Consider the following 22,003-nt stretch of genomic DNA (forward strand, 5'->3'; position numbering starts at 1 on the left):
AGTCCTTCGTGGGTGATGGCCATGGTGGGATAGACAAGGTTGCTTCTTCATGGACCCTTTGTGGACTCGCGCAGTCGTTACCCTTCGCGGGTTGAAGTCTCCATCAACGTGGATGTACGATAGCACCACCTATCGGAACCACACCAAAAATCTCCGTGTCTACATTGCGTTTGCTCCCTCCAAACTCCTCCCATTTACCTTCATATGCAATGATTTACATTCTGCTGCTATACTCTTAGAATTGCATGTGTAGGTTGGTTGCTTGACTAGAGCTAAGTTGCTAAAATCTGCCAAGAATTAAAATTGGGAAAAGGCTAGTTTTTTATTTGGTCAAGTAGTCTAATCACCCCCCCATCTATACATACTTTTGATCCTACAGTGACAAACTTGCTTTGGGCCAGCCAAACGCTTCTCCATGACTGGGTAGTACAAAGGTAGGTTTCGGGCTTGTCCAGACCCATGCTGCAAGACATGGCCGAGTAAGATGGCATTTGCCCCTCCGATCAGGAGAGATATACTATGGGCCCTCATGTGATCCGACCAAGATAAGCATGTCCATGCAATAGGGGTTATGAGATAATCCGGTTTGTGGACGACATCACTAGAACGAGAAAGATGTCGGGCTGGCACAAGGATGGCAGACCCACCTTGAGCCCGACAACATATATCGTGTGGCAAAAGGAACATAAGTGGGATGTAGAGGTTCTCCTAACCAGCTTCATCAGACACTTGGAGTCGGCATGCTTTGCTAGAGGCCGCTACCGACTAGCCGAGCCGGATGTGATCTGACTCGCAACCAAGTGAATGAGAACCTAAGGGGTCGCGCGCTTAAGGGAAGGAACCTGTAAGGTCTGATCCGACTCGATGAGTCAGATGTGATCCTACTCGGACTCGGATCCAGGCTGAACAGACATTGGGCTTTAGGGTCTGTTCGAGGCCCAAGTGTTCAGCCCGACGGATGCCTATATAAAGTGGAGGTGCGGCACACTCATTTGGTTGATCGCTTCGGCGCTGTCACTAGGGTTTGCATATGTTGCGAATAGCCACCTCCACTCACTGCCGACGTGTGATCGGACCTAGCAGTCAGCCGCATGGTGTTCCTCCTGCGCGCGCGGATACCGTTAGAGCGGTGCACTTTTGCCGCTCCGACGAACCTGTACGTGGGATCTGACAACAGGCTGTTTGAGGGAGATCAGACGAGAAGGAGACGATCCATGCAGACGCGCTGCCCTAACTCTTCTTCCGCTGCACGACACTGCATGTCTAGTGGTAACGATCTGTGAGCCATATCCCATAGCATGTTCTTGGTTGTTCTACACGTAGGAAAATTTTAATTTGCAGTCGATGCACCCTACCGTAGAACCCAACAGGTTATGAGAAGCTACATGATGAATAATTATTGTTATAATTATGATCATGATGCAACCATATCCGTATTTTTTATCGACACCTCTCTCTCTCTAAACATGTGCTCATTATTACGAGTTTGGCATTCGCTTGAGGATAAGTGAGGTCATAGCTTGGGGGGGTTGATACGTCCATTTTGCATCATGTTTTCCTACAGTTATTTGTAGTGTTTTAATCAATATTTCACTTTATGATGCAATTCTATTGCCTTTTCTCTCTTAATGTGCAACATTTATGTAAAGAGGGGGATTGCCGACAGCTGGAATTTTGGACCCAAAAGAGGTACAATAGAGATAGCGTTTTTTTCTCCAGAGCTCAGAATGACTTGAAATTTTATGGAGATTTTTTGTTGAATAAATATAAAATATACTAGAACAAAAATCCACTAGACGGGGGCCACCAGTTGCCCACAAGGCAACAGGGCGCGCCCTGATGTGTTGTGGGGCCCACATGTGCCCTCTGGTGTTCCCCTTTTGCTGCATGAAGCCATTTGCCCTAGTAAAAAAGTAAGAGAAGACTTTCGGGACGAAGTGCCGCCGTCTCGAGGCGGAAACTGGGCAGGAGCACTTTTCCTCTCCGGCGGAATGATCTAGCTGAGGATACTTTCCTCCAGGAGGGGTAAGTCGAAGCCATCGACATCACCAGCGTTCCTCTCATCGTGGGAGGACTCAGTTCCATCAATATCTTTACTAGTGCCATCTGATGTCAAACCCTAGTTCATCTCTTGTGTTGAATCTTTGTCTCAAAACCTCAGATTGGTACCTGTGGCTTGCTAGTAGTGTTAATTATATCCTGTAATTGATGCTAGTTGGTTTATTTTGTGGAAGATCATATGTTCAGATCCTTAATCATATATCATATTCCTCTAATCTCGAACCTGAATATAATTTGGGAGTAGGTCCATTTGTTCTTGAGGACATGGGAGAAGTCTTGTTTTAAGTAATCATGTGAAATTGGTATTCGTTCAATACTTTGATGATGTGTATCACTACAAAAAAACACTTCTGTGATGATACATGTTTGTGACAATAGGTCACCTTTTCTGTCATGCATGTACATCCATGACGATTTTATGACAGAATCAAGATAGTCATACATGTGCTATTGTAGAAGTGTTCCATGACAATACCAAAATTATCATCACGGAAGTGTCCACTTCCATCACTATAAATGGCGCGTCATGGAAGTGCTTTCATCAAGGGTAACCGACACGTGGCATCCACCATAATGGGTCACCGTTAAGCTATCGGGTCCGGTTTTGGATCCGGTAACCCGTTAATAGCAACAACCAATGGCGATTTTCCACATGTAAAATTCTCATAGGACGGAAGAAACATGTTTCGTCTCTGTCGGCATTCTGGGAACTAGGGTACCCAGACTTGCCTGCCCGCAGGCCACGGTGTGGCTCCGTCGATAACCTGATATTGCCCATCTACAACACCAACAAGTCAAGACCCTCGCGATGGGCGAAGCCTCGCAAGGCGGACGACGCCAAGACCTACGGATGCAGCGGCCTCCCCAGACTGCCTCCTGAGGAGCGGAGATTTCCATGCAGATGCCCAACCTCATGAGGTTGCGGTGATGCAAGCCATGACGACCATGGGCAGGCGGGTACCAGCGAGCGCAGAGGAGCCAGTTTCCTCTTCGGTGCTAAGGAGGCAAGCACAGGAGCGGGGTCCCGAGGAACCAGCCAATGGTTTCCATTCCCGTGCAACGAGACCAGGACCGCCAGGACGGCAGGATGGATGTCATCACCAAGCCCACTGCAGTGTCACAACCAGAGGCTTTGCAGGCGAAGACCACCTTTTGTCAGGATAAGATGTACTACTTGTCCCCTTTCAAATTGGCCACTGTGGCATCCTTTCTCGCCTACATTTTGGGGGAAGAGGACCAAGGCCACTATAAGTATAGGCTAGCCATCACCAAGGGAGCTCTCTCTGGCTCCTCAACTCATTACGTCACCAGAGAAAACCTCGCGAGGTTGTTCTTACCATGTACTAGTTCATCCTCAACCCTTCATGAGGAAAATCCAGCACAAAGCAGGAGTAGGGTCTTACACCGCAAGGTGGCCCGAACCTGGGTAAACTACCGTGTCCATCTTCTTCCTTGTTCATCGAGCTAGGCCATGGGGGTGACGAACTGTTGGCTGGATAGGTTGAGTTCTTCGCACATGCCCAGAGTTCGAACCTTTCTTGGGTCCGCGGAGCCCTGAATCCGACATTTGGTGCGCCAGATAAGGGCGTGTCGAAGCCTCTCTTCCACCGTTTGCTCCGCCGCTGTTCCGTTGTTCCTATGGCTGACGCTCGCCGTGTCCGTGCCGAGCGCCGGGCCGCTCGGGTCGCCCAGACGACACCCATGGGCAAGGGCGTCCCTTGCCGCTCTGCCTCCCTGGTGGCTAACGCCGCCACTGACCCTGCTGCCTGCAAATAGCAGGACTCATCGCTGCCACCGTCTGTGTGGCGCGACAGTCGCACCATGACTCCATCACCCACTCCGGCCACAATGTCATCTTCTCACGCTTGGCGTGGGCCGGCCAACACGCAGGTCGTGCTGCTCATGGCATGTGAGCTCCTGCGCTATCGTCCGGCCAACAACCTCTATGAGGATTAGCTTGGCTGCATCGCCAAACTCGTCAGCGCCGCTGGAGAGGCCCCTGTGCCATCTCGCTCACTGCCTCCCCCGCTGTCTCAGGTGGGCGACGTGGACCATGGCGCACCTCCTCCTCCTCCTTGGCGCGACGTCGTCCCTGAGCCTAGGCGTGAGGCACCCCAGCGCAACCCACTGCGCAGGGCGCCGGCGCATGATCAAGAAAGTTGCCAGGTGGTGCAGCGGCCCCAAGGAGAAGCGCGTGCGCTTCCAGAACTGCCACGTCAAGACCGCCGCCGCCAGAGGCAGCGGTGCGTGGGCATCAAGATTAGGCTCCTCCTCTGCAGTTGGCCCCTTTGAGTGTGGCAGGTTGCTGTGCTTTCACCCGGAGCTGCGCTGCATCGTGTGGCCCAGCAAGTTCAAGCCGGATATGCCTCCATGCTACGTCGGCACTCCTGGCCCCGCTGAGTTCCTCTAGCTCTATGAGCTAAGCATCGAGGCGGCGAAGGGCAATGACAAGGTCATGTCGAACTGCTTTCCCATGGCCCTCAAGGACGGCGCGCTGTCCTGGCTCCTGAACCTCCCGGTGGCGTTGATCTCCTCCTGGGACGAGCTCGGCAAGCGCTTCATCGCCAACTTCCAGGGTACTCGCGACCGCGCTCCTGCAGCAGGCGACCTACGGCGCATAAAGCAGCAGCCATGCGAAACCTTGCACAAGTACATACATCGCTTCACCAACGTTCACCTCAAGATCCCGAAGGTGTCGGACAAGGCCATCATCTCAGTGTTCTCTGATGGTGTCCGAGATGTCAAGATGACGGAGGAATTCGCCATCCACGAAGACCTGTGCTCGGCCTTGGAGATGTTCAACATGGCCGCCAAGTACGCGAGAGCAGAGGAAGGTCGCCTCTCCCTCCTGGAGCCTCCGGAGGTCAACCCTGAGGAAAAGAAGGCCAAGGCTAAGGATGTGAAGTGCAAGGGCCCCACCGTGCTCGCGGCCGAACCTGAGATGAAGCGCGGCTCCGACCACGCCGAATCCTCCAAGGGCAACCGTCCGTTCTGCGTCTTTCACAACGTCCATAGCCACAACACCAATGACTGCCAGGAGCTCAGGGCAATCTGCGACGGGCACCTTGGCCTCCGCACCGAGCACAACGACCGTGGCTATGACCGCGGAGGAGGCCGTGGTGGCGGCCACTGGGACAACCGCGACCCCCACCAGGACTGGCGCGACCAGCCTTGTGAGGACCGCTGGCAGGGCCAACCTCGCGATAGCCCCTGCGTGACCAGCCTCGCAAGGACTGTCCTCAGGGCAATGCCGGACTCCCTCGTTGCCGCCGCCTCCAAGAAGGAACGACGACCACCGCTAAGACAATGGGGCTAGAGGCTTCCAAGAGCCTCGTGCCAATGCCTGCATCCTGGGTGACGCTCAGGCTCCCGTCTCCCATCGCATCTTCAAGCAGTTCACTCGTGAGGTGAACGCGGACCTTCCCAAGCTCAAGGCGTCGCGTCCCCTTAGGTGGTCCAAGTACGCCATCGCCTTCGACTCTGCGGACCAGCTCAAGTGCTCGTCCACCGCTGGCGTGCTCCCGATGTGATACGTCTCCAACGTATCTATAATTTTTGATTGTTCCATGCTATTATATTACCCCTTTTGGATGTTTATGGGCTTTATTTTACACATTTATATCATTTTTGGGACTAACGTACTAACCGGGGGCCCAGCCCATATTGCTGTTTTTTTGCCTATTTCAGTATTTCGAAGAAAAGGAATATCAAATGGAGTCCAAACGGAATGAGACCTTCGGGAGCGTAATTTTTGGAACGAACGTGATCCAGAGGACTTGGAGTGCAAGTAAAGAAGCAGCTGAGGCTCCCACGAGATAGGAGGGCACCCCCCGCCCCTGTATGGCGCGCCCCATGTTTCGTGGGCCCCTCGGGCGGCCACCGACGTACTTATTCCTCCTATATATACCTACGTACCCCGAAAACATCCAGGAGGCGAACAAAACACAATTTCCACCACCGTAACCTTCTGTACCGCGAGATCTCATCTTGGAGCCTTCGTCGGCACTCTGCCGAAGGGGGAATCGACCACGGAGGGCCTCTACATCAACATCCTTGCCCCTCCGATGAGTTGTGAGTAGTTTTCCACAGACCTACGGGTCCATAGTTATTAGCTAGATGGCTTCTTCTCTCTTTTTGGATCTCAATAGAATGTTCTCCCCCTCTCTTGTGGAGATCTATTCGATGTAAACTCTTTTTGCGGTGTGTTTGTCGAGATCCGATGAATTGTGGGTTTATGATCAAGTTTATCTATGAATAATATTTGAATCTTCTCTGAATTCTTTTATGTATGATTAAGTTATCTTTGCAAGTCTCTTCGAATTATCAGTTTGGTTTGGCCTAATAAATTGATCTTTCTTGCCATGGGAGAAGTGCCTAGCTTTGGGTTCAATCTTTCGGTGTCCTTACCCAGTGACAGAAAGGGTTGCAAGGCACATATTGTATTATTGCCATCGAGGATAACAAGATGGGGTTTATATCATATTGCTTGAGTTTATCCCTCTACATCATGTCATCTTGCTTAATGCGTTACTCTGTTCTTATGAACTTAATACTCTAGATGCAGGCAGGAGTCGGTCGATGTGTGGAGTAATAGTTGTAGATGCAGGCAGGAGTCGGTCTACTTTTTATGGACGTGATGCCTATATACATGATCATGCCTAGATAATCTCATAACTATGCGCTTTTCTATCAATTGCTCGACAGTAATTTGTTCACCCACCGTAATACTTATGCTATCTTGAGAGAAGCCACTAGTGAAACCTATGGCCCCCGGGTCTATCTCTTATCATATTTGCTTTCAATCTACTTTTATTTGCATCTTTACTTTTTGCATCTATATTATAAAATACCAAAAATATATCTATCTTATCTTATTATCTTTATTAGATCTCACTTTCGCAAGTGACCGTGAAGGGATTGACAACCCCTTTATTGCGTTGGTTGTGAGTTCTCAGTTTGTTTGTGTAGGTGCGTGGGACTTTTGAGGAGCCTCCTACTGGATTGATACCTTGGTTCTCAAAAACTGAGGGAAATACTTACGCTACTATTGCTGCATCACCCTCTCCTCTTCGAGGAAAACCAATGCAAGCTCAAGACGTAGCAAGAAGGATTTCTGGCGCCGTTGCCGGGGAGGTCTTCGCTCAAGTCAAGACATACCAAGTACCCATCACAAACCCATCTCCCTCGCATTTACATTATTTTCCATTTGCCTCTTGTTTTCCTCTCCCCCACTTCACTCTTCCCGTATTATTCGCCCTCTCTTTCCCAATCTCCTCCTCTCTTTTTCGCTTGCCTTTTTATGTGTGCTTGTGTGCTTGTTTGACCTTATGGCTTCGCCTAAGGGTCCTGACCACCTTCTCAGAAGGATGGATGAGATTGAATCAAATATCAGAAGCTTTATGAATTTGTAATTTGAGCATAATAATTTCTTTAGAAAAGAGCTTAAGGAACAAAAAAGGTTTTTTGGGTTTTATGAACAAAGAGCTTGATGATATGAATAAAGAATTTTATGGTGTTAATGCTCAAATTACCCGGCTTGAAAATGCTATAGCCAAAATTTCTGATAAGCAAGCCACCTTAGTCAATAAGATGGCCGCTAAACCAGAAAAGTTAGATGAAAATAATGATGAGGATCTTAAAGTTATTGATGCATCTCCTATCAGATCTATGTTTTGCAATATGAATTTTGATGATTATGGGACTGATGACGAATCAACTTTGCCTAGAAGGCGTCCCAAAAATTCGGAGTCTTTAGATCTTGATGCTAAATTTGGTAAAAGTGAGATTGGAGAGTCCTCAACTTCAAATAGTATTGAACCTAGTATCTCAGATTTCAAGGAATTTGATTATGATAATTGTTCTTTAAAAGGTTGTATTTCCTTGTTGCAATCCATCGTTAATTCTCCTCATGCTTATAGTCAAAACAAAGCTTTTACCAAACATATTGTTGATGCGTTGATGCAATCTTATGATGAAAAACTTAATTTGGAAGTTTCTTTACCTAGAAAACTTAATGATGAGTGGGAACCTACTATAAAGATTAGAATTAAAGATTATGAGTGTTTTGCTTTGTGTGATTTGGGCGCTAGTGTTTCCACGATTCCGAAAACTTTATGTGATATTCTAGGTTTCCATGATCTTGATGATTGCTCTTTAAATTTGCACCTTGCGGATTCCACTATTAAAAAACAAATGGGAAGGATCAATGATGTTCTTATTTTTGCAAATAGAAATTTTATGCCCGTAGATTTTATCGTTCTTGATATAGATTGCAATCTTTCTTGCCCTATTATTCTTGGTAGACCTTTCCTTAGAACGATTGGTGCGATTATTGATATGAAGGAAGGGAATATTAGATTCCAATTTCCATTAAAGAAAGGCATGGAGCACTTTCCAAGAAAGAAAGTAAAATTACCTTATGAATCTATAATGCGGGCTACTTATGAATTTAGTGCCAAAGATGGCACCCGTTAGATCTATCTTCGCTTTTATGCCTAGCTAGGGGCGTTAAACGATAGCGCTAGTTCGGAGGCAACCCAATTTTTTTATGTTTTTTGTTTTTGCTCCTGTTTAGTAATAAATCTTGCATCTAACTTCTGTTTAGATGTGTTTTTATCTTTTAATTAGTGTTTGTGCCAAGTAGAACCTATAGGATAACCTATGATGATAGTTGATTTGATTCTGCTGAAAAACAGAAACTTTGCATGCACGAATATAATTTTGTTAAATCACAGAAACGTGCTTTCGCATTGATTCTTTTTGCTGCTGATCAATAAACAAATTTTCCAGGACTTCCTAGTTTGGTAGGAGTTTAAGAGTTCCAGAAGTTTGCATTAGTTACAGATTTCTACAGACTGTTCTGTTTTTGACAGATTCTGTTTTTCGTGTGTTGTTTGCTTATTTCAATGCATCTTTGGCCAATAAAATAGTTTATAAACCATAGCGAAGTTGGAATACAGTAGGTTTAACACCAAAATAAATAAAGAATGAGTTCATTACAGTACCTTGTGTGGTGGTTTTGTTTTCTTTCACTAATGGAGCTTATAAGATTTCCTGTTGAGTTTTGTGTTGTGAAGTTTTCAAGTTTTGGGTAAAGCTTTTATGGACTATGGAATAAAGGGTGGCAAGAGCCTAAGATTGGGGATGCCCATGGCACCCCAAGATATTCCATAATAGCCGAAAGCCTAAGTTTGGGGATGCCCCGGGAAGGCATCCCCTCTTTCGTCTTCGTTCATTGGTAACTTTACTTGGAGCTATATTTATATTCGCCACATGATATGTGTTTTGCTTGGAGTGTCGTGTATTATATTAGTCTTTGCTTTTTAGTTTACCACAATCATCCTTGCTGTACACACCTTTTGGGAGAAGCCTATTTGATTAGAATTTGCTAGAATACTCTATGTGCTTCACTTATATCTTTTGAGCTTGATAGTTTTTGCTCTAGTGCTTCACTTATATCTTTTAGAGCACAGTGGTGTCTTAATTTTGAAGAAATTTCTAGTCTCTCATGCTTCACTTATATTATTTTGAGAGTCTTTTAGAACATCATTGTATTTGCTATGGTCATAAATTTGGTCCTAGAATGGTAGGCATCCAAGTTGGGTATAATAAAAACTATCATAAGAAGTGAATTGGATGCTATGATCAATTTGATACTTGATAATTGTTTTGAGATATGGAGGTAGTGATATTAAAGTCATGCTAGTTGGGTGATTATGAATTTAAAGAATGCTTGTGTTTAAGTTAGCAAGTCCCGTAGCATGCATGTATGGTTAAAGTTATGTAACAAATTTGAAACATGAAGTGTACCTAGCTTGTGCATCCTTATGAGTGGCGGTCGGGGACGAGCGATGGTCTTTTCCTACCAATCTATCCCCTAGGAGCATGCGTGTAGTACTTGATTTTTGATGACTTCTAAATTTTTGCAATAAGTATATGAGTTCTTTTGACTAATGTTGAGTCCATGGATTATACGCACTTTTACCTTTCCGCCATTGCTAGCCTCTTCGGTACCGTGCGTTGCCCTTTCTCACCTTGAGAGTTGGTGCAAACTTCGCCGGTACATCCAAACCCCGTGATACGATACGCTCTATCACACATAAACCTCCTTATATCTTCCTCAAAACAGCCACCATACCTACCTATTATGGCATTTCCATAGCCATTCTGAGATATATTGCCATGCAACTTTCCACCGTTCCGTTCATCATCATCATGACATACTTTACTTTTGTCATATTGCCATTGCATGATCATGTAGTTGACATCGTATTTGTGGCAAAGACACCATGCATTATTTTTCATACATGTCACTCTTGATTCATTGCACCATCCCGGTACTCCGCCGGAGGCATTCATATAGAGTCATATCTTGTTCTAGTTTCGAGTTGTAATTCATATGTTGTAATCAATAGAAGTGTGATGATCATCATTATTAGAGCATTGCCCAAAGAAAATAAAAAGAAAAAATAAGAAAGGCCAAAAAGAAAAAAAAAGAAAGGCCCAAAAGAAAGAAAAAAATAAAAAAAGAAAAAAAAATAAAAAAAATAAAAAAAATAAAAGGGGCAATGCTACTATCTCTTTTTCCACACTTGTGCTTCAAAATAGCACCTTGTTCTTCATGTAGTGAGTCTCATATTCTTGTGCTTCAAAGTAGCACCATGTTTTTCATATAGTGAGTCTCATAAGTTGTCTTTTTCATACTAGTGGGAATTTTTCATTATAGAACTTGGCTTGTATATTCCTACGATGGGCTTCCTCAAATGCCCTAGGTCTTCATGAGCAAGCAAGTTGGATGCACACCCACTAGTTTTCTTTTGTTGAGCATTCATTTATAGCTCTAGTGCATCCGTTGCATGGCAATCCCTACTCCTCATGTTGACATCAATTGATGGGCATCTCCATAGCCCATTGATTATCCTTGTCAATGTGAGACTTTCTCCTTTTTTGTCTTCTCCACACAATCCCCATCATCATATTCTATTCCACCCATAGTGCTATATCCATGGCTCACGCTCATGTATTGCGTGAAGGTTGAAAAAGTTTGAGATTATTTAAGTATGAAACAATTGCTTGGCTTGTCATCGGGGGTATAGAAGTTGGGAACATCTTTGTGTGACGAAATGAAGCATAGCCTAACTATATGATTTTGTAGGGATGAACTTTCTTTTGCCATGTTATTTTGAGAAGACATGATTACTTTGATTAGTATGCTTGAAGTGTTACTATTTCTTTTATCAATATGAACTTTTATTTTGAATCATTTGGATCTGAACATTCATGCCACAATAAAGAAAATTACATTGAAAATTATGCTAGGTAGCATTCCACATCAAAAATTTCTTTTTTTATCATTTACCTACTCGAGGACGAGCAGGAATTAAGCTTGGGGATGCTTGATACGTCTCCAACATATCTATAATTTTTGATTGTTCCATGCTATTATATTACCCCTTTTGGATGTTTATGGGCTTTATTTTACACATTTATATCATTTTTGGGACTAACCTACTAACCGGAGGCCCAGCCCATATTGCTGTTTTTTTGCCTATTTGAGTATTTCGAAGAAAAGGAATATCAAATGGAGTCCAAACGGAATGAAACCTTCGGGAGCGTGATTTTTGGAACGAACGTGATCCAGAGGACTTGGAGTGCAAGTCAAGAAGCAGCCGAGGCTCCCACGAGATAGGAGGGGGCGCCCCCCCTGTACGGCACGCCCCCTGTCTCGTGGGCCCCTCGGGAGGCCACCGACGTACTTCTTCCTCCTATATATACCTACGTACCCCGAAAACATCCAGGAGGCGGACAAAACACAATTTCCACCACCGTAACCTTCTGTACCGCGAGATCTCATCTTGGAGCCTTCGTCGGCACTCTGCCGGAGGGGGAATCGACCACAGAGGGCCTCTACATCAACATCCTTGCCCCTCCGATGAGTTGTGAGTAGTTTACCACAGACCTACGGGTCCATAGTTATTAGCTAGATGGCTTCTTCTCTCTTTTTGGATCTCAATAGAATGTTCTCCCCCTCTCTTGTGGAGATCTATTCGATGTAAACTCTTTTTGCGGTGTGTTTGTCGAGATCCGATGAATTGTGGGTTTATGATCAAGTTTATCTATGAATAATATTTGAATCTTCTCTGAATTCTTTTATGTATGATTAAGTTATCTTTGCAAGTCTCTTCGAATTATCAGTTTGGTTTGGCCTAATAAATTGATCTTTCTTGCCATGGGAGAAGTGCCTAGCTTTGGGTTCAATCTTTCGGTGTCCTTACCCAGTGAGAGAAAGGGTTGCAAGGCACATATTGTATTATTGCCATCGAGGATAACAAGATGGGGTTTATATCATATTGCTTGAGTTTATCCCTCTACATCATGTCATCTTGCTTAATGTGTTACTCTGTTCTTATGAACTTAATACTCTAGATGCGGGCAGGAGTCGGTCGATGTGTGGAGTAATAGTAGTAGATGCAGGCAGGAGTCGGTCTACTTGTTATGGACGTGATGCCTATATACATGATCATGCCTAGATAATCTCATAACTATGCGCTTTTCTATCAATTGCTCGACAGTAATTTGTTCACCCACCGTAATACTTATGCTATCTTGAGAGAAGCCACTAGTGAAACCTATGGCCCCCGGGTCTATCTCTTATCATATTTGCTTTCAATCTACTTTTATTTGCATCTTTACTTTTTGCATCTATATTATAAAATACCAAAAATATATCTATATTATCTTATTATCTTTATTAGATCTCACTTTCGCAAGTGGCCGTGAAGGGATTGACAACCCCTTTATTGTGTTGGTTGCGAGTTCTCAGTTTGTTTGTGTAGGTGCGTGGGACTTTTGAGGAGCCTCCTACTGGATTGATACCTTGGTTCTCAAAAACTGAGGGAAATACTTACGCTACTATTGCTGCATCACCCTCTCCTCTTCGAGGAAAACCAATGCAAGCTCAAGACGTAGCACGATGCTCTGATGCCAACCTTCAACAACGTCCTCGTCACCAAAACACACATCGACGGTGGCGCGGGGCTCAATGTCCTCTCCGTCGAGATGTTTGACATGCTCTAGGTGCCATATGACCAGCTTTTGCCCACCAAGCCTTTCTCAGGGGTGACCGATGGCTCCACCGTCCCCATAGGACATATTCTTCTTCCTGTAACCTTCGGCAAGTGTGACAACTACCACACCGAGCTCATCGACTTCGACATCGCTCACATTCCCCTCCTGTACAATGCCATCCTCGGGTATCCGTCCCTCGCCAAGTTCATGGCGGCAACTCACCATGGCTAGAATGTCCTCAAGATGCCAGGAAGTGGCAGCATCATCACAGTCACCTGTGACAGGAAGGATGCGGTGTGCTCCCTCGAGCGCACTTACCAGGCCGCAGCGGTCGAAAACTCCAATGGTGAGGGTGCCACCCTGCCTCCTGAGGCCACTCCCAAGAAGAAGAAGCTCTTTTCCAAGGGACATCAGGGAACTGGGGCACCGATGATCATGCCTCGGGCCCTGCGCCCACTGCTCGGGCGCCTTTCCCTCTCGCATAGGAAGGCGCACCCGGCGCCACTCTCAGGACGGGCTCGGGGGATCTTGTCTGGAGGGCCTCTGACATGACCACCATCACGAGGGAGGCGTTCGAGCACCACGTGGGGGCGTGCTTCAATGCGTGCCCCCGTGAGCAAGGTGTGAGGTGCCAGGCGCTCAGGAGTTCATTAACAAGGCGATCGAGGAGCTTGAGGAGGCACGAGCCATGCATGGCGACCATCACCCCGCATCACGTAGTGCAGTTGCCGCCCCTAACATGGGTAGCGAGCTGTGCATCTGTGTCAACATCCCATGCCTCAACAAGGCTGCTTCTCAGGAGCTCTTCTGGCTGTCCCACGTTGGGCGGAGTGGGGGCTACCCCAACAGCTACGTCTGCATGTCATTCCTCCTGCTGAGCGCTACTGCCTCGCACCAGCGCTACATGCAGGGCGTCCTGGCGGCTCATGACGCCAGGCCAGGCGATCCTGACGGAGGAGGTGCCAGAACCTCGCAAGCCCCCTGGGACTCAAGAGCCGACCGGCTCGTGAGGAGCGACTTCTGCGGCACGCATCTCCAGCTACTCCAACACTCCTACAACGATGGTGCTAGGTGACTTCTTGGTTTGTTTAGTTGAGAGCTCCCTCGGGCTGCATTATCCTCGGGCTATTAGGGTCCATCCCTGTAGCCGCATCATTTTGATCTATTTACTTCGGACTAGTTATGCATACTCAGTTTATTATGGTTATTAATGTTGCGCCTGCCATCTCGTTATCTATGGAGTTGCCCTTTATGGCCTCCGCGCGTTGCTAACCCGCCTCTTGCTCGTCCCGCAACGGGGCTACATTCCTGGCACCACGCCTATGCTTGGGTCCGTCACTGCAGCGCTGACAAACCTAAGAGATCGAGCTCTGGCTCACGGCCGGCCCCGCGCACGTCACCTCACCGGGTCCTTGGTGCCTTCGTCTTCTCGCGGCAAAATAAACAGCGGAATAGCAAGCACGGTCGCATGTTGTGTTTTATGGCTAACTAGCAGGAACCTCCGGAGGAAGGACCCGCTACTTCTTGAGCTTGCGTTGGTTTTTCCCTTGAAGAGGAAAGGGTGATGCGGCAAAGTAGAGATAAGTATTTCCCTCAGTTTGAGAACCAAGGTATAAATCCAGTAGGAGACAACGCACAAATCATCGAATACCTGCACAAACAATTAAACAAACTTGCACCCAACGCGAGAAAGGGGTTGTCAATCCATACGGTTAATTGGGAAAGTGAGATCTGATAGAGATAAATAAACGATAAACTAAATATTTTGGGTATTTTTGGTTTATAGATCGGAAAGTAAAAGATTTCAAGAATAGTAGATCGGAAACTAAGATTGTAGATCGGAAACTTATATGATGGAAAATAGACCCAGGGGCCATAGGTTTCACTAGAGCCTTCTCTCAAGATTGAAAATAATATGATGGGTGAACAAATTATTGCTGAGCAATTGATAGAAACATGCAAAGTTATGACGATATCTAAGGCAATGATCATGAATATAGGCATCACGTCCGTGTCAAGTAGACCGAAACGATTCTGCATCTACTACTATTACTCCACGCATCAAACGCTATCCAGCATGCATCTAGAGTATTAAGTTCATAAAGGACAGAGTAATGCATTAAGTAAGATGACATGATGTAGAGGAATTAACACAAGCAATATGATGAAAACCCCATCTTTTTATCCTCGATGGCAACAATACAATACGTGCCTTGCTGCCCCTACTGTCACTCGGAAAGGACACCGCAAGATTGAACTCAAAGCTAAGCACTTCTGCCATGCAAGAAAAACCAATCTACTTGGCCAAACCAAACCAATAGTTCGAAGAGAATTACAAAGATATCAAATCATGCATATAAGAATTTAGAGAAGATTCAAATAATATTCATAGATAAACTGATCATAAATCCACAATTCATCAGATCTCGACAAACACACTGGAAAAAAGTATTACATCGAATAGATCTCTAAGTACATCGAGGAGAACATGGTATTAAGAATCAAATAGAGAGAAGAAGCCATCTAGCTACTAGCTATGGACCCGTAGGTCTGTGGTAAACTACTCACGCTTCATCAGAAGGGCAATAGAGTTGATCTAGAAACCCTCCGTGGTAGAATCCCCCTCCGACAGGACGCCAGGAAAGGCCCACAAGGGTATAGAAGGTTGCGGCAGCGGAAAAGTGTTTCCGTGGATGCCCCTGTTGGTTTGGGGATATATGGGTATATATAGGCGAAAGAATTAGGTCAAGAGGTGCATGAGGGGCCCATAAGGGTGGGGGTCGTGCCCTACCCCCCTGGGCGCGCCCTCCGTCCTTGTGGCCACCTCGTGGGTCCTCCGGCTTCATCTCCAAGTCTCCTAGTTGTCCCATGGTCCAAGAAAAATCATCGCGAAGGTTTCATTTCGTTTGGACTCCGTTTGGTATTGCTTTTCTGCAAAACTCAAAAACAAGAAAAACAAGAACTGGCACTGGGCTCTAAGTTAATAGGTTAGTCCCAAAAATAATATACAATAGCATATTAATGCATACAAAACATCCGAAACAGATAATATAATAGCATGGAACGATAAAAAATTATCGATACGTTGGAGACGTATCAAGCATCCCCAAGCTTAATTCCTGCTCGTCCTCGAGTAGGTAAATGATAAAAACAGAAATTTTTGATGTGGAATGCTGCCTAACATATTTATCCATGTAATTTTCTTTATTGTGGCATGAATGTTCAAATCCGTAAGATTCAAAACAAAAGGTTTAATATTGACATAAAAACAATAATACTTCAAGCATACTAACAAGGCAATTATGTCTTCTCAAAATAACATGGCCAAAGAAAGCTATCCCTACAAAATCATATAGTCTGGCTATGCTCCATCTTCATCACACAAAATATTTAAATCATGCACAACCCCTATGACAAGCCAAGCAATTGTTTCATACTTTTTATGTTCTCAAACTTTTTCAACTTTCACGCAATACATGAGCATGAGCCATGGATATAGCACTATGGGTGGAATAGAATATGGTGGTTTTGGAGAAGACAAAAAGGAGATAGTCTCACATCAACTAGGCGTATCAAAGGGCTATGGAGATGCCCATCAATAGATATCAATGTGAGTGAGTAGGGATTGCCATGCAATGGATGCACTAGAGCTATAAGTTTATGAAAGCTCAAAAGAAAAATAAGTGGGTGTGCATCCAACTCACTTGCTCACAAATACCTAGGGCAATTTGAGGAAGCCCATCATTGGAATATACAAGCCAAGTTCTATAATGAAAAATTACCACTAGTATACGAATGTGATACCATAGGAGATTCTCTATCATGAAGATCATGGTGCTACTTTAAAGCACAAGTGTGGAAAAAGGATAGTAACATTTCCCCTCCTCTCTTTTTCTCTCATTTATCGTTATTTTTTTATTTGGGCCTTTCTCATTTTTTGGCCTCTTTTATTTTATTTTATTTTTCATCCGGAGTCTCATCCCGACTTTTGGGGGAATCATAGTCTCCATCATCCTTTCCTCACTGGGACACTGCTCTCATAATGAAGATCATCACACTTTTATTTACTTACAACTCAAGAATACAACTCGATACTTAGAACAAAATATGACTCGATATAAATGCCTCCGGCAGTGTACCGGGATGTGCAATGAATCAAGAGCGGCGTGTATGAAAGAATTATGAAAGGTGGCTTTGCCAAAAATACGATGTCAACTACATGATCATGCAGAGCAATATGACAATGATGAAGCGTGTCATAATAAATGAAACGGCGGAAAGTTGCATGGTAATATATCTCGGAATGGCTATGGAAATGCCATAATAGGTAGGTATGGTGGCTGTTTTGAGGAAGATATAAGGAGGTTTATGTGTGATAGAGCGTATCATATCACGGGGTTTGGATGCACCGGCAAAGTTTGCACCAACTCTCGAAGTGAGAAAGGGCAATGCACAGTATCGAAGAGGCTAGCAATGATGGAAGGGTGAGAGTGTGTATAATCCATGGACTCACATTTGTAACCCCTATACTCATCAAATTCAATCAAGCAGGAAGTAGGGTATTACCTCCACTAAGAGGGCCCGAACCTGGGTAAACATTGTCTCCTCTGCTTCCTGTTACCTTCGATCCTTAGACGCACAGTTCGGGACTCCCTACCCGAGATCTGCCGGTTTTGACATCAACATTGGTGCTTTCATTGAGAGTTCCACTGTGCCGTCGCTAGAAGGCTTGATGGTTCCATCGATCATCTACAACAATACCGCCTTGAGGGAGACTTTTCTCCCCGGCCAAATTTTCGTATTCGGCGGCTTCGCAAAGCGCCAACTCGATGGCCATCTGGAGTAGATCGACAGCTACGCCCCTGGTCATTAGATCAACCTTGGAAATCTGAACTATGTCGCTGATATCCGAGGAGACTTGATCTTCCAAGGGTTCGCGGCCCCAACCAAAACTCTGGCCTTAGATCCAGAGCGCATCACCAGGTCCGAAGATGGGAGTTTAAAGCCCGCCGGACTCTCTGCAACTATAGAGCTTAACACCGGAGAATTGGAGGGGATCGTGTCACCAGCAGGCCCGAAGTCACGCCAGGCTCCCTTTATCATCATGAAGCCGGACTCACCTCCGAACACTAGCTCTGAACTCTCGAGGTCTATGTCATGCGAGCTCGGCCAGGGAACTTTTGTCCCACCCAACTCCATGGACTCTTGCTTCCCCGTCCAAACCTCGCTCTTAAACGAGGCCCTGGATTTAATACGATCTCTCGCCATTGCAGAAGAATCACTGCCGAACTACGCCCAACCCATACTAGGGGCTGAGAACGGGGAATTTTGCGCCCCACCCACCATCCACTTCATAGCCACTGTCGAGGATTTAACCGACACGCTCGACTACGATTCCGAAGACATCAACGGTATGGACAATGATACCGGAGATGAGAAGAGCCAGAACCCGTCGTTCACCTGACGCTGGATGGCCACTTCCTCATATGACGTGTACATGGTGGACACACCCAAAGAGGATGACGGCGATGGTGGGAAGAATGTAGGAGACAAGCCTGCTGAAGCACCTCTGAAGCATCGACGTTAGTGGCGCCAATCAAAATCGCGTCGTGAAAAAGACAGCATTACCGGCACCGGAGATAATAATACTCCAGAGAACACCGAAGACCAAGAAGCCCCTATCGAGCCAACATCCAAACAGGATGATTGGGAGAATGGGCAAGTCAACCCCGATGATCCTGTCGGGAATGAGGGATCGGAGGATAGTAACTACCTACCGATCACCGAAGAGGACGAGAGCCTCGGCGACGAAGATTTGATCATGCCAGAGGAACCTCTCAAACAAGAGCGCTTTAAGCGACGGCTAATAGCCACTGCAAGAAGTCTAAAAAAGAAGCAGCAGCAGCTTCAAGCTGATCAGGATTTACTCAATGATAGATGGACTAATGTCCTGGCAGCCGGGCAATACGGCCTTGAGTGCCCAACTAAGAGTTACCCAAAATGCAAGTTGCTATCCCAATTTGACGATGAGGTCCTGGAACCTATACCGACAGCGCGTAACGCTGCTGACGGACCTAACCGGCCACTTCGTGGCTAGGACAGAGTGGCAACTCAAGCCGAACACCAGCCCGCACCACCTCACCCTAGAGGCAGAGAGACACCGGCTACAGGATATACGTACGACCTGTGATAGGACCTGGACAATAGAGCCGGTCATACCAGATCAATCTGTGGATCAAGGGGGCGTGCCCCAGTGCGAGAACACAGCCATCAGGCCTGGCGCGACAAGCACGACCTCACCCGGGCCGAAAACCGCATACGGACGTCATCCGAACTATGTCATGACGTTGCCCGATATAGAGGCGCCGCCCCCTATGCTTCACCGATGAGGTAATGGAGCACCAGTTCCCAGAAGGGTTTAAACCCGTAAACATTGAATCATATGATGGCACAACAGGTCCCGCGGTATGGATTAAATACTTTCTTCTCCATATTCACATGGCTCACGGTGACGATTTACACACCATCAAATACCTCCCCCTAAAACTGAAGGGACCAGCGCGGCACTGGCTGAACAGCCTCCCAGAAAACTCTATTGGTAGTTGGGAAGACTTGGAGGACGCCTTCAGAGACAACTTCCAAGGTACCTATGTTCGGCCCCAGACGCCGATGACCTTAGTCACATAATCCAGCAACCCGGAGAATCAGCCCGGAAGCTCTGGACCAGGTTCTTAATTAAAAAGAACCAGATTGTGGATTGTCCGGACGCCAAATCCCTCGCGGCCTTCAAACACAGTGTTCGAGATGAGTGGCTCACCCGACACCTCGGCCAAGAAAAACCGAAGTCCATGGCAGCCCTTACCGCACTTAGGACCCACTTTTGCACGGGAGAAGATAGCTGGCTAGCTCATAGAAGCAATAGCACCAGTGACCCGGGCACATCCGGAGCCAGGGATGTCAACGGCAAGCCACGACGCAACAAGCACAAGCGTCAAAACAATAACGAAGACTCGACGGTCAATGCCGGATTCAGTGGCTCCAAGTCCGGACAATGGAAGAATCCATTCAAAGAAATAAAGATGGTCCATCTAGTCTGGACAGAATACTTGATCGGCCTTGCTAGATTCACGGCACCCCCAATAAACCTGCCAATCATACCAACAGAAACCGTTGGGTCTTTAAACAGGTCGGCAAGCTCAACGTCGAACACAAGGGGAAAGAGCCACCCAGCGAGGACGACGATGAAGAGCCTCGCCCACCGAACACAGGGGGGACAGAAGAAATTCCCCCCGAGGTCAAAACTGTGAATATGATCTATGTCACTCACATCCCCAAACAGGAGCGCAAGCGCGCACTAAGGGAAGTCTACACCGTAGAGCCGGTCACCCCAAAATTCATACCATGGTCGGCTTGTCCGATCACCTTCGACCGAAAGGACCACCGACCAGTATCCGCCATGGTGGTTCGGCAGCTTTGGTCCTCGACCCAATCATCGACGGATTCCACCTCACGCGAGTCCTTATGCACGGCAGCCGTAGTCTTAACCTTCTTTACCAGGACACTGTCCACAAAATGGGTATTGATTCGTCAAGAATCAAGCCCACTAAAACTACCTTTAAAGGAGTAATACCTGGTGTAGAGGTCCGTTGCTCAGGGTCGATAACATTGGAAGTCATCTTTGGCTTGCCAGACAACTTCCGCAACAAAGACTTGATCTTCGATATCGTCCCCTTCCGTAGTGGTTATCACGCACAACTTGGACGAACCGCTTTCGCTCAATTCAACGCGGTCCCACACTACACTTATTTAAAGCTCAAGATGCCCGGTCCACGTGGTGTCATAACAGTCAATGGAAACACGAAACGCTCCCTCCGTACGGAGGAGCACACCGCGGCCCTCACGGCCGGAGTACAGAGCGGCCCTATCAAGCCTCACACCTCATCGGCCATCAAACCGCCGGACATTGTTAAACGAGTCCGGTCAGTTCCGCATGATGACAGATCGGTCATTCCAGAGCTTGACTAGCAATTTTGCCTCTGTCGATTGCCGCATAGTTCGTACCGCGCATGCATTACTATGCACTCAAAATACCTTGGGCGTCAATGGAGGCACAATTCAGACATGTCTATAGTATGGTTGGACCCTATATGACCCTCCACATTTTTCTTCAATTATTTTTTCTCTTTGACCACAGGTGCATTCACACCTATATATCCTACGGACTTACAAGGACTCTTTTTCGAGCCCAGTCTCGTACGGATAGCCGGACACCATTCCTCTTAAGGAACCTCTCTCTCCAAGGCAAAAGTGTCGCAGACGTGCGGTGGGATGTCCAAAGGATTCTTTAGACCAAACCTTATTCGAAGGACCTGTATCGAGCTCTTCTCCTTATTCTTAGACTCCCGGCATGTAAAATGACTTTGGTACTTATGGTGCCCTCTATAAGATCATGTTTTGACGTATCAATCAGATTCTAGCGAGGACAATTTTTTCGGTATCGACCTTATTCATAAAATGGTATTTCGTTTCCCCAGTTGTTTCACTCACACACCTCGGCACCCATTGCCAGGGGCTCTATGTGGCCACATATGTGTCGCCAAACAAAAGCCCGAATAGCTTTATAACACACTTCGGCATCCGAACTTGGCATTATATGCATTCGCTCTGAATCATGTCTTTGGTCAATAGTTGGGTTGCCCGGCTCCTGTGTTTACTACCTTACGTTCCATTTGTTCGGCTAGGGTAGTAAAGGGAGAACTACTGCAATTGTGTTTCTGGTACATCCGATCAAGCACCTCAGTAGAGAAAGCCGAAGATTGACTGTCATGGTGTGGCGAGAGCTGGTCAGCCACTCGGCGACTTACTAAATCTTTAG

The sequence above is a fragment of the Triticum dicoccoides genome, chromosome 5B, assembly GCF_002162155.2.
Source record: "Triticum dicoccoides isolate Atlit2015 ecotype Zavitan chromosome 5B, WEW_v2.0, whole genome shotgun sequence".
In the NCBI taxonomy this organism is placed as follows: domain Eukaryota; kingdom Viridiplantae; phylum Streptophyta; class Magnoliopsida; order Poales; family Poaceae; genus Triticum; species Triticum dicoccoides.